This window comes from Humulus lupulus, chromosome 1, assembly GCF_963169125.1.
Source record: "Humulus lupulus chromosome 1, drHumLupu1.1, whole genome shotgun sequence".
Classification (NCBI taxonomy): Eukaryota; Viridiplantae; Streptophyta; class Magnoliopsida; order Rosales; family Cannabaceae; genus Humulus; species Humulus lupulus.
In genome coordinates this window covers 130,090,515-130,103,006 of record NC_084793.1, presented here as the reverse complement: position 1 = coordinate 130,103,006, position 12,492 = coordinate 130,090,515, and positions in this window count along the sequence as shown.

Below are 12,492 nucleotides of genomic sequence, written 5' to 3'. Positions count from 1 at the left end.
CATTTGCAGTTGGAAGTCTGATGTATGCCATATTGTGTACTAGACCAGACATCTGCTATGCAGTGGGAGTAGTAAGCAGGTATCAGTCAAACCCAGGACCGAAACATTGGATAGCAGTTAAGCATATCTTGAAGTATTTAAGGCGGACTAGGGATTATATGTTAGTCTACAAGGGTGGTGTTCTGAACCATGTAGGCTACACCGATTCAGATTTTCAGACTGATGTCGATGACAGGGAGTCTACTTCTGGAATGATGTTTACTCTTGGGGGTGGAGCTGTGATTTGTAGAAGCGTAAAGCAGTCTGCAATCTCAGATACCACCATGAAGGCTAAATACATAGTCGCATCAGAAGGAGCTAAGGAATTAGTCTAGCTAAAGAAGTTCTATTCAAATCTTGGTGTTATTCTTGAAATGGATAAACCGCTTGTGTTGTTTTGTGACAATACAGGAACGATAACTAACTCGAAAGAACCTCAAAGGCACAATAGGAGTAAGCATATAGAAAGGAAGTATCACATTATTCGAGAATATGTGGCCAGCGGAGATGTGAAGGTTATGAAGATTGCAACTGAAGACAATCTTGTGGATTCGTTTACAAAGACACATTTCATAAGCATATCAAGGAGTGGGATTAGTAGAATTAAGGCATTAGTTTCAATTAGTGCAAGTGGGAGTTTGTTGGGGTTTTATGCCCTAATTAAAACCCAAATTCTTTGTAATCTCATTTTATTATCAATAAAAGAATAGAAATTATTTTTTTGACTTGGTCAATCACTTTTCTCACATGTTTTATTTTCGTGATTATTTGTTTAATATAAACTTCTATTAAATCCCGAGCATATATCTAATCTTATTTATAGTGATGTAATCACAGTAGAATATAAATATGATTATATGTTCAAAATAAGTTAGTCCTAAGATTAGTCAGTGCACAAGATTTACCCTGACTTGCCAATCTACGATATGATCTACTTACACATTACAGTGTTATGTGCTTTCCAGAACCTTAGCAAAGTAGATAAGATTGGATGTATTTGTTACATCGGACTAGACCGATATTGACTGTTGATAAGGTAAGTAAACATACTGTTTTTATCTATTCTAGTCATATCATATAGTTAACCATAGGTCAATTCAATCTCAATTTTGAGTGGTTAGTATTCTAACTGATTGTATTATTTGAGTTCTTTGACTTGTTCGTTACCAGCTTACCCTACGGACTAGCCCATACTTACATCTTGGGAATTTGGTAGTATAATTGAGTGGGAGTGTTAATCATAGATATGAACATCAATAGCTTCTGATGAAGAAGTGAAACGATGGTTTCCTTTTAGTTTAGTTCAAGGTGTTAAATGATAAAGATCTCATTTCAGTAATTAAATTAGTTTACTGAAATATTATTTACAAGAAACTAAGTGTTTTAAGGATAAAATACAATGAGGGATAAAACAATATTTTAGTCCTATCTCATTGTAGACCGTCTATAGAGGATTGAGTGACAATTATGGTTGTAACAATAGATAATTAATAGCGTATCTATATTTGTTATAGAGTATTCTATGAATTCAAGAGTGCAATTCCGAGTCTATAGTGGAGTCACGAGGAATTAATAAGTTAGTAAATTTATTTGTTAGATTTATGATAACTTATTGGAGCTTGATTTCATAGGCCCATAGTCCCCATTGTACCTTGGATAAAATCATCTAGATAGTCTCAATTAATTGATTTAATCATCAATTAGAATTATCAAAGTTTACCAGGTCAATTTTGGATAGTTTCACAAAGTTATGTAATTTTGAGAAGAAAAGAGAAATTATGGCAGATTTATTAATTAACATAAATTGGAATCTAAATTAATAAATAAGTTTAAATCAAGGTTCAAATTATAAATAATTAATTTGATAAAGGATTTAAATAATTATTTAATTAATTAAATCAATAGAAAATAATACAGGCCTTGATTTTAAGTCCAATGGGCTTATAATCAAATGAGAAATTTCACGGGCCTAAAGCCCATGATAATTTCGATCTAGGGCTTTAAATTGGCTATTATTTTATTTATTTTTCAATAAAATTAAATGGCCTAATTGAGTCTATAAAAGGAATGCTTAGAGAGAAGTCAAAACATAAGTTTGATAAGTTTAATCATTGGTTTTCTGATAGTTTTAGATTCTCTCTAAACACAAGTCCTTTTCTAAGAATTTTTGTTATTTTCTCTTCTTCTCTCTATATCTATCTCATGTGTTGAGAATTGCCCACACTAGTCTAGGTGATTCTAAGGATACATTGGAAGATTGTGAAGAAAATAGAAGATCGGTTCAGTTTCTTGATAATACTCTGCGACAGAGAGGATACAAGAGTTAGAGAAACTGAAGGAATGACTCTTTCATTCCGCTGCGTATACTTTCTATTCTTTGTTTCTCTTTGAATTAAATTTTAGATACATGTTTTAGGCTATCTCATATTAATTTGTTTAATATTAGATATACATGAAAATAAATAAAGATCATGTATAAGTTTCCCAACAGCTAAGAGCTATGGCTTGTGTATTATGGATCGAAGTGGATGTTGGGTGAGTACTACTATAGGGTGATACTGGAAGTAGGGTCTGAGGTTTCGTACTGCTGTGACGAGCGGTAAGGCAAGCTTCTCTAGTTGGTTGCATCTAGTTTATGCATCCAATAGAGTTTTAGATATATAATAAATAGGTTGTTCCTTACCATCTTCTCCCCTTATGAGAATGGCACTGATGGCTATTTCTGATACTGCTAGGTAAATGTAGAGCATTTCTCCATCTTTAGGCTTGGCCATCAGTGGTGGTGATGAGAGATATGCCTTAAGTTCGTCAAGTGCTTTTGACGTTCTTCCATCCACATAAAGTCTTTGATCTTCCTAAGATTTGAGAATAAGATATGGCAGCGTTCAGATGTTTTTTATATGAATCAGCTTAGTGCTTTTATCCTCCCATATAGACGTTGCATATCTTTGATGTTCTTAGGTGGTTGTATGTTTTGGATTGACCTTATTTGCTTTGGATTTGCTTCAATTCCGCGCTTGGTCACCACGTAGCCTAAGAATTTCCCAAAGGACACAACAAAAGAACATTTGGTAGGATTTAATTTCATATTATATTTTTCAAGTACCTTAAAAGCTTGTTGCAGATGTTAGAGGTGGTATAGGGCAACGAAGGACTTAACTAGCATATCATCTATGCAGACTTCCATTGTATCGCCCAACATCTCTGCAAACATCCATTTGACTAGCCTTTGGTATGTCGCTCCTGCATTCTTGAGTCCAAAAGGCATGACTTTGTAGCAGAGTGTCCCCCGTTTAGCGATGAATACAGTCTTCTCTTGATCTTCTTGATGTATGAGTATTTTGTTGTATCCTGAGAAAGCATCCATAAAGCTGAGTAGCTCATGTCCAGCTGTTGCATCCACCAACATATCTATGTGTGGCAATGGGAACGAATATTTGGGACACGCCTTTTTTAGATTTGTAAAATCAATACAAACAAGCCACTTACTGTTCTTCTTTTTCATCACAACAACATTAGCTAACCATTCATGATAATTGATCTCTCGAACAGACCCTAAGTCAATCAACTTCTGGATCTCCTCATTGATTACTATGTTGCCCTCTAGAGCAAACTTTCTCCTTTTTATCTTGACAGGAGGATAGTATGGGTCTACCTGCAACTTATGAACAATAATATTAGGGTCAATATCTGTCATGTCCTCGTGAGACCATATGAATAAGTTATGATGCTTTCTTAGGAATTTGATGAGTCTAGCACGGAATTCATGCATCAACTTTGATCCTATTTGGACGGTATGCTCCGGGAAGTCTTCACTGATGCTTACATCGTCAAGATCTTCCATATCAGGCTCTATAGGCACACTCGACGATGTAGCATGTTGTAGTTGCTATGCTGAGGCTTGTTTGTCCTTCAATATAGTCTGATAGCAATCTCTAGCCATCTTTTTTGCTCCACATAACACCTTCACTCCTCACTTGGTCAAAAAATGGATGACCTGATGGTATGATGATGGGACTTCTTTCATTGCATGGATCCAAGGATGGCATTGTAGGATGAGGGTGAGTGGACTACCAAGAATCTAGTTTGGTGATTGACTATTTTGGCATACACATGCAATTTCACCTCACCAATAGAGTGCTTTTGCTCACTGCTGAATCCCACAAGCAAGATTGACTTACAGATGATGGTAGATTCATCAATCCCCATCCCCCTTATAGCATGTAGAAATAATATGTTAGCTGAACTTCCATTGTCAATCAATATACGTTTAGTTAAATAAATTGAAATAAATAAAGAAATGACTGACGCATCATGGGGGGGATTGAGCAAATCTGAGGCTTCATCATCGACGAAGCTTATGGTCCATCCGATATGGTTTGTTGGTGGCTCCTTCGATCTTCCGTTTGTCCCAAAGACTTCCCCTGCGTGCCTCTTGACAGCTGAATATGACACTCCACTTACTTTTGATCCTCCAGAAATTACATTGTATGTTCGTGTATGTTGGTTTGGCTCTGGTTTCTCTAGTTTCCTGCTATTAACAAGTTGCTCTACAAATACATCAGTTAGTTGGGCAAAAGAAGATATAGAGTTATTAGGTAGGTTCATATACCACTTGAGAGTTGGGCCTACCAGACTAGATCTAAAACCCGTACATACACAAGCCTCACATTGCTCACGAGGAATGGTAGCGGTGAACATCTGTTGTTTCTAGCTTACTATATGATCATTTGAATTGGTTGTGCCATCGTACATCTTCATCAATGGGAGGACAAACTGCTTTGGCATCTCTAGAAGTGCAATGGCATCCACGAAAGGAGAGTTTGCAAAGCTGCTTGGGAGGATTTTCCAGATAGTTACCGGAAATCCCGAGATCCTTTGGATCATGGCTTCCATTCCTTCAAATTTCCTAGACACCAGCTGCTCAATCATCTCTTCATGAGTTAATGCAATGCTTTGTCCTGTAGATGGAACAACAAAAACATTAGATGGTAAAATAATTGGAAGGGTTGGACCAAAGGTCCTAGATGGCCCCTCTGGAGCACTCGACATTGGGTTGCCTCCTGCAGTGATAGGTGGCACTTGAGCAATCGTCGTAGGATCATCAATTACTAGCAGGGGTTTATAGACTTGGCTTGATGCTCCTGGGATTGATCCATCGTGTCCACCAACTGTTGGGGTCGACTGTTGGCCTATTTTCTGATACCCCTAGGCTGACCGTGGACTGCTGACCTGAGGCTAGGTTGGATGTTGCTCTTGGAGTAGCGTCGAAAAGTTGCACGAGTGGAATTGGAATGTGAAATCTTATCTGGGACTCGGTTGCACTACATTGAGCAGATTGTAATATCTCCATCTTTGTTTTTAGCATGGCATTTTCTTCTCTAAATGCTACCTTCTCTGTAACATCCCGAATTTGTTATCATGGCTGAGTGCCTAAATTACTGTGCCAGGTGGGCATAATTAGATTTATATGTGGAATTAATTGAATTTATGGGTGATTATGTGGTATAGATGATTTATACGGTAATGTGAATAGTTTTGCATGTTTATGTGTATCAAATATGCATGTGGGCCTATTTTTGTAAATTGGGGCATATTTGTAATTTTTGACCCGTTGAGAGTGTATTTGTAATATATATATGCTTTATGAGTGAGACCACGGTATTCTGGAGATATACTTGAGATGTGTGGTCTGAGGCGATCTTAGTGAGCTAATTAGCATAATAGTCACAATGAGGTTAAATACCCGGCTCGGGATGAGTCTAGAGGTAATTTGCTAATTTAGTACATCGACGGGGATTATTGGGTAATGGGAATTTATTTGATAATTATTTGGGTATGTCGGGATTATTCAGGAATTTATAGGGCTACTTGAGGTTGAGCGAGAAAATGGTGGCAAATGACGGTATTGCCCTTGGGGGCATTAAAGAGTAAGGTTTGAAGTTAGCAGCATTCGGCCTTTTGTGGCAATGGATAGGCTTAGTCTTGGGCTGCCTTACCTATCTATGGGCTTTAGGAAGTCTAGAATCAATTAGAATAAACAAAAATAGAGCCTCTCTTCTCTCTCTCTCTCGTTGCTTTCTCTCCCTTGAGGTTAGGATGGGATTTGAATCACTTTGGAGGAGTTGGAGCTTGTGACTAAGAATTTCTAGCTGCTGTGAGTACGTACAGCTAAAGGAGTTCAAATTTTCACTAAGGAATTCAGAGGTAAAATCTATTTTTATAGCTTTTCTGAGGTGTTTTTGAGGAGTTAAGGTTTTGGTTCTTAATTTGAGAATTGTTTGTTTTAGAGTGTCTTAGAGACCTTGGGTTGTTATATGTTGTTTATTTGAGTTGTTGGTGTTGTTTTGATGATTGAACTAGGTTGAAATGTTGTTGTTAGAGGTTTTGGCTCCGGAAAACGCAGGGGAAAATGTTGGAGTTTCTGGGTTCGCGGGGTCGTATTGCAACGCTGTTCTTGAGCATGGCACCCACATGAACCCAGAAGGGCAAGGGGGCTACTGAACTACCTTAGCATCGCGGCGCTGGGAAAGGCGCGCTGCAACGCGTGTCCAGGAAAATGCCTAGGTTGCACTCTGACTTGTAGAGGGTCGCGGCGCCTCTGAGGAGGGCCGCATCTCAAATGGAAAATGTTGCCCAATTAGGGATTTTAGGCTCGGGAACTCAAACTTAAGGGCTCGGGAAGGATCCTACTACCCGATTTAGTAGAATTCGAGGCCCCGGAGGCTAGTATATTATTCTGAAGTGTTTAATTGATTTAGGTTGTGATGGTTATTTATTATTACGTTGTGACTAGGTTTTACTGCTAAAGCTCGGGATTAGGGATCGTGCACGGGATCGCCTTGCTCTTTCAGCTCGGAACTCAAGGTAAGAAAACTGCATGTGCCCATAGAGCAGGGCATGACTCGATTATCTGTGCTTGTATTGTGCTTAGTATTATATGTAAATGTTTGTAACTATTATGTCATATATGTGTTTGTGACGGAGTGGCAAAGGCCGGGATCGGCAAGGGCTGGGAGCGGCAAAGGCAGGGATCGACATTAAGCATGTTGAATGCAGGCTACCAGGGCAATGCCATCTAAGTGTTTCGTACTCACCAGCTCGGTTAAGACCATGAACTTGGTGCCTGGTAATGCACCCTGACCGGCTTAGGCCGCTCTTGTAAATTTTAATAGAAACTTGTGGATTGTCTGTTGTGTTTGATTATTTATGCGTTTGATGAAATAAATTATGATATGTTGTGTTGTGAAGTTTTCTTGCTAGGCCTCGGCTCATGGGTGCTCTATGGTACAGGTAAGGGCAAGGAAAATGTCGATTAACCATGAGTTAGAGGGCATGGAGAGCTGCATACATGTTTGGCCTACCTGGCTGCCACGATTCGGGTACTTTTGAGGAGCACAGTAAAATGTATGATTTTGTCACTTTGGTCGACTGTAGAGTGACTTTTAAATTGTAAGTATGTCTTAAACAATATTTTTGGATCCCAACGTAACTCTTTTATGATTTTAATGAAAGTACAAATATTTTACATGAAATATTTATGAGTCTTTGTTCTAATTTAATTACACTTTTGGGTCTAACACCTCGATTAGCGAGTTAAATACACATTTTAAAACCACATGGTAACGATTCTAGGTAGTAGGGTGTTACATTCTCCCGTTGCACTGTCGTGAGGCTCTCGTTAGTGTCCCTCTTTTAGGCCATCACGGCAGCAAGTTGGGCTTGAACATTGACCTCTCCTTCTTCCATGCTTGCCATAGTGATGGATGTTCGCCCCTTGCTCGTGATTCAGTTTTTCAGGGCCCCACGGTGGGTACCAAATTGTAGAGTCTGAAATCTACAATGATCTGAGTAGATTGATCGTGGGCACCGAAAACCTGTAGAACAAAGGAAGAAAGACCGTAAAATCCTTGAGACACCAGGGTGGTGCCAGCCGAAAGGACTCCAATGGTCAAGTCAGTGAGCAATTCAAGTAGAAAATAAATGCAAAGAAAATAAATACAGGGAATATAAAGTCATTGTAACGTGGTGGCGAGGGGCTAATCTATGTGATCGGTCTAGTAGTGTTAAAGAGCGTTTGAGATCTATCGAGTGAGTGCTTGAGTAGGGGTTGGGTGAGTAAAATCGTGATCCCCTCAGAAGACTTAGGTCTTTGTATTTATATAGAAGCCTTAGTGTTTAGTTGCCCAGCTTCTGAAGAATGGACGTGAGAAGTAGTTTTCCTTCTTTTTTGAAGGAATACCGATTCTCTTGGGCGAGCTGGAGACTACTCCAACTAATAGCCTTCTTCCGAAGTGTTTGACATGTTCTAAGGGTATGTTTGAACAATATTTTTGTGCTTAGGGCGTGGTCAAAGTCCACAGGGACTCTCGGTGAGTGAGCTTTGTTTTACTTGGGACTTTAAATGGGCCTGGTTGCCCATGATAACTTTTTACTGACTTGACTTGATGGACTTATTGGGGTTTAATGGACTATAATGTCCAATTGGGTTCTCTAGGCTTGGTGTGATTTTTGGCCACTATACTAACTATACCCATTGTTTAAGCATGTTAGATCTAGTACATAGCATAATTTATATTGAGGCAGTTTTTTATCAAATAAAAACAATAAAAGATTTAATTTATAAAGTATGAAGAATTAATGACGATAAGGGAAAATAAACACCCAATTTATAGTAGTTCTACCCAACAAAGTGACCTATATTTATTGTCAATTCTTATTAGTCTATCTCATGCAATTTTGACATCAATTTTGCATACTCAAAACTCATTTGCAATTTATATTGTAACCCTCATATTTATAAAGTGTCTCGTGTTCTAGGTTTTCTCATGATTAAGAGAAATATACATTTTTTATTTGTTACAATTCAAACATTCAAATTCGACTATTTAAATTTGGTACTATTTAAAATACGTATAAGTAACGCATTTAATTTAATTATTCAATACATTTAGAAGAGAAAAAACATAAATGAAGAAATCGTGATTTATATAATCTTTAGGAATAATGTATAAGGTGCAAGATAAAAGAAAGTAAAATGAAACTAACATTAAAAATTTGAGGAAAGTGACAAAATAAATACGTTAGAATAAGTTGAATATACATTTTAATTTAAAATATGTCTAAATTAAATTATTTTTAGGTGATGGGATGCTTATATATATATATATATATTTCACATGTTCAAATAACATCACTTTATTTATAAATAGGTATAATTGCAGCATAAATACTTAATGTTTTCGATTTTATACACTTATATATCAAAAAAAATTTATTGTAAAACCACAAACGTTTTGTTTTAGGCACAACTGCTAGTACTAGTTCTGTTAAGTCTTATTTGAGATGACCAGGATTCCAAAGTTGTCAGCTTATTATTGGTCCACATCACATTTTCAAGGCTATTTATAATTTTTTCCCCTCAAATTATTGTTAGGATTGATTAAAATACAAAGTCAATGTGGTCTTACACAAGCTAGGTGTAAAACACTAAATGATTTCACATAGTGAAGATGTGAAATTTGATTTTTGTTGTAGGCTTTTAAAAATTGTGTTTTTGGGTCCAAAGTGATACATTGAGGTATCTAGGGATGCCCCAAAAAGTTTGGGAACATTTGAAGGGTTTTAAGGTCATTTTTAGAAACTGGACCTGCCTAAGTGGCGTTGCTTCGCCTCCTTGGAGGCAATGCATCGCCTAAAACCTTAGGGTTTTGGAGAATCACAGCAAGTGGCATATCGCTTGGTAGGCAATGCATCGCCTATAGATAGGCAAGTGGCGTTGCTTCGCCTCCTTGGAGGCAATGCATCGCCTAAAACCTTAGGGTTTTGGAGAATCACAGCAAGTGGCATATCGCTTGGTAGGCGATGCATCGCCTATAGATAGGCAACGCGTCTCCTGATGTGTCTGTACAGACACGTGTTTTAAGCTCCAAATGAAGTGTTCAAAAGCTCCAATTATACTAGTTGACCTTAAAGACGGTTCTTACATTATAAAAAGGTTCTCTTAGAGTTTTGATAGACTTGATCAGTCTTTCAAATATCTTTCTAACCTTTCTCTCTCTAGCTCTCAAGATCATAAGTTTTCTCCAAGAAATTCATAAAGAAAGTGCTTATCTTATTGAATTTCAAGGTTTGTTTAATCCAAATTCCCTTTCCTACTTGAGAAAGCCTCAAGCATCCATCAAGGGCTAGGAAATAGAGAATTTTGACAATGATACATCTTATGTATAAGCCTTGGTTTTGATTCTCTCCATCAAAAGGATTCAAGTGGTGTTCTATCAAAGGGTTTGAAGCTTGCACGAAGAACAAGGGTTTTTCTCTACAAATAGGGTTTGCATATCTCTATCAGAACATAACCTGGCAGACCCGTTCACGAAGACGCTTCCAGCAAAGCAATTCGAGGGTCATGTACGTAATATGGGATTGAGAGAAATGCCTCACTTGCTTTAAGTACAAGTGGGAGATTGTTAGGAGTGTGTCCTAAAAGCATGTAAAAGACATTTGTTTTTCCTGTGAATAAATAAATACAATGGTTTATTATTATTGTTATATTTAGATTGTTAAATTATTGTTTGAATAATTTTGTAAATATCAGAAAAATTCCATATTCATTACTGAGGATGTGATCTTGTATTAGTACGAGAGAATTAAGATCACATGAATGAATAAAAATAGTCAATAACAACAAATTAAAGTTATGGAATTCTTTAATTGGAGTTATAAGTACAGTTTACTGAGTATCATAATGATACAAATAATCTAGATTCAGATTATTGATGTGGTAAGACATCTCGGTAAATGTGTTTTATATAATATGATTATATATGACATGGACCAATATGAATTAAAGTTTTTATCCAAAAACCATTTAACAATAAAGACTTGTAATTCATATCATAACTGATGATCATTTATAGATCAACCTAAATCCTGAGTATTCATGAACTCCTGTTCATGTTTATTAAATCTTTTGATTCATTCGTCAAGGTCTCTTCAAAGAATGAGGATAATGACTTTTGTTTTGGAAATTTAAAATCATGGATGGCTGGGAACATGTATCAACAATAGAGAATCTCATTTTTCCTAATGGATCATATATTAGTTCCCTTAAGGGTTAATTCTGGAACTGAATGATTTGGAGCTCAAATCTATAATTAGATTATAAATTAATTATTCACTAGTGAATTAATGGTACTTAAGGAATAAGAAGTAAATTATAAAGGTAAAATGGTAATTCTTCCATTCTAATTTATGAACTAATTAATTAGAGGGTTGAACTATTGTAAGATGGTTATACCAATGGACGACTTAAGATAAGATTTCTGTAAAAATATATCTATAACATAAAGAGTGCAATTCTGAATTTATAGTGGAGAAATATCAGAATTAATAAATTAACTATTATAATTAAAGAGTTAATTATTTAGTTTCAATTTATTGGAAGCTTAATGTTATAGGTCCATGGTCCTCGAAATGGCTCAAACAAACACTGACAAAGGTAAATACAAAAATGGGCAGAAAGGACTTATTTGATAAGTAAAATATTTTTCTATGTATCAAACATAATTATTATATAATTATGTGAAATTAATTAATTAATTAATTGATTGATTGATTAAATAAAAATATAATTAATTTTGAATTAATTTATTTTTGGGATTTTTTGGTATTTAAATAATAATAAAAATTAGGAAAAATCACATGTCATACTTGGCATGTGGTACACATGTAGCACAGTGCACAGTCACTGTGCTACACGCATAAGAGACTCAGAACAATTTCTTGGTTCCACAATTTTAGTTATTTAAATATTAAATAAATAATGAGATATTGTAATATGATTAAATTATTATTATTTAAACAAAAATCTGATAACTGATTAGAGATTTTCAAATTGTTTAAAATAACTAAGATTTTATTTTAATATATTGGATATATTAAATATAGGATATCAGTTTTTCCAGAACGTAACTATTCAGGGATAGAAAAATATTTTGAAATCTCTCTCAGAGAAAGAGAACAATGATACATGCAAAAGTCACTGTTCTTCACAAAACCTAGGTCCAAATTTTATCAGATCTCATGTGTTGAGAACATCTGATAAATAGATTTTGCCTATTATTTTGTATAGCGAGCCCGCACTCATTCTTTGTGTGCAGAGAACATTTTGGAAGATCTTGGTGTGAGATCTCAAGGATTTTTCCATACAAAAAGATAGCAGCAAGGAAGGACCTGAGGTAATTTTCTATTCATGTTTTTGATTCAATATATATATATATGCATGTGAAGAAGTAGATCTAGAAATCTTGTGGGATTAAATTAACAATTTGATTGTTGTTCCGCTACGTATAATCTCTTATTTGATCAATAAAAACCAACAAATGGTACCAGAGTCATCTTCACATATATATATATTGAATCTGTGTGGGTTTACTTTTATGCATTTATTTATTT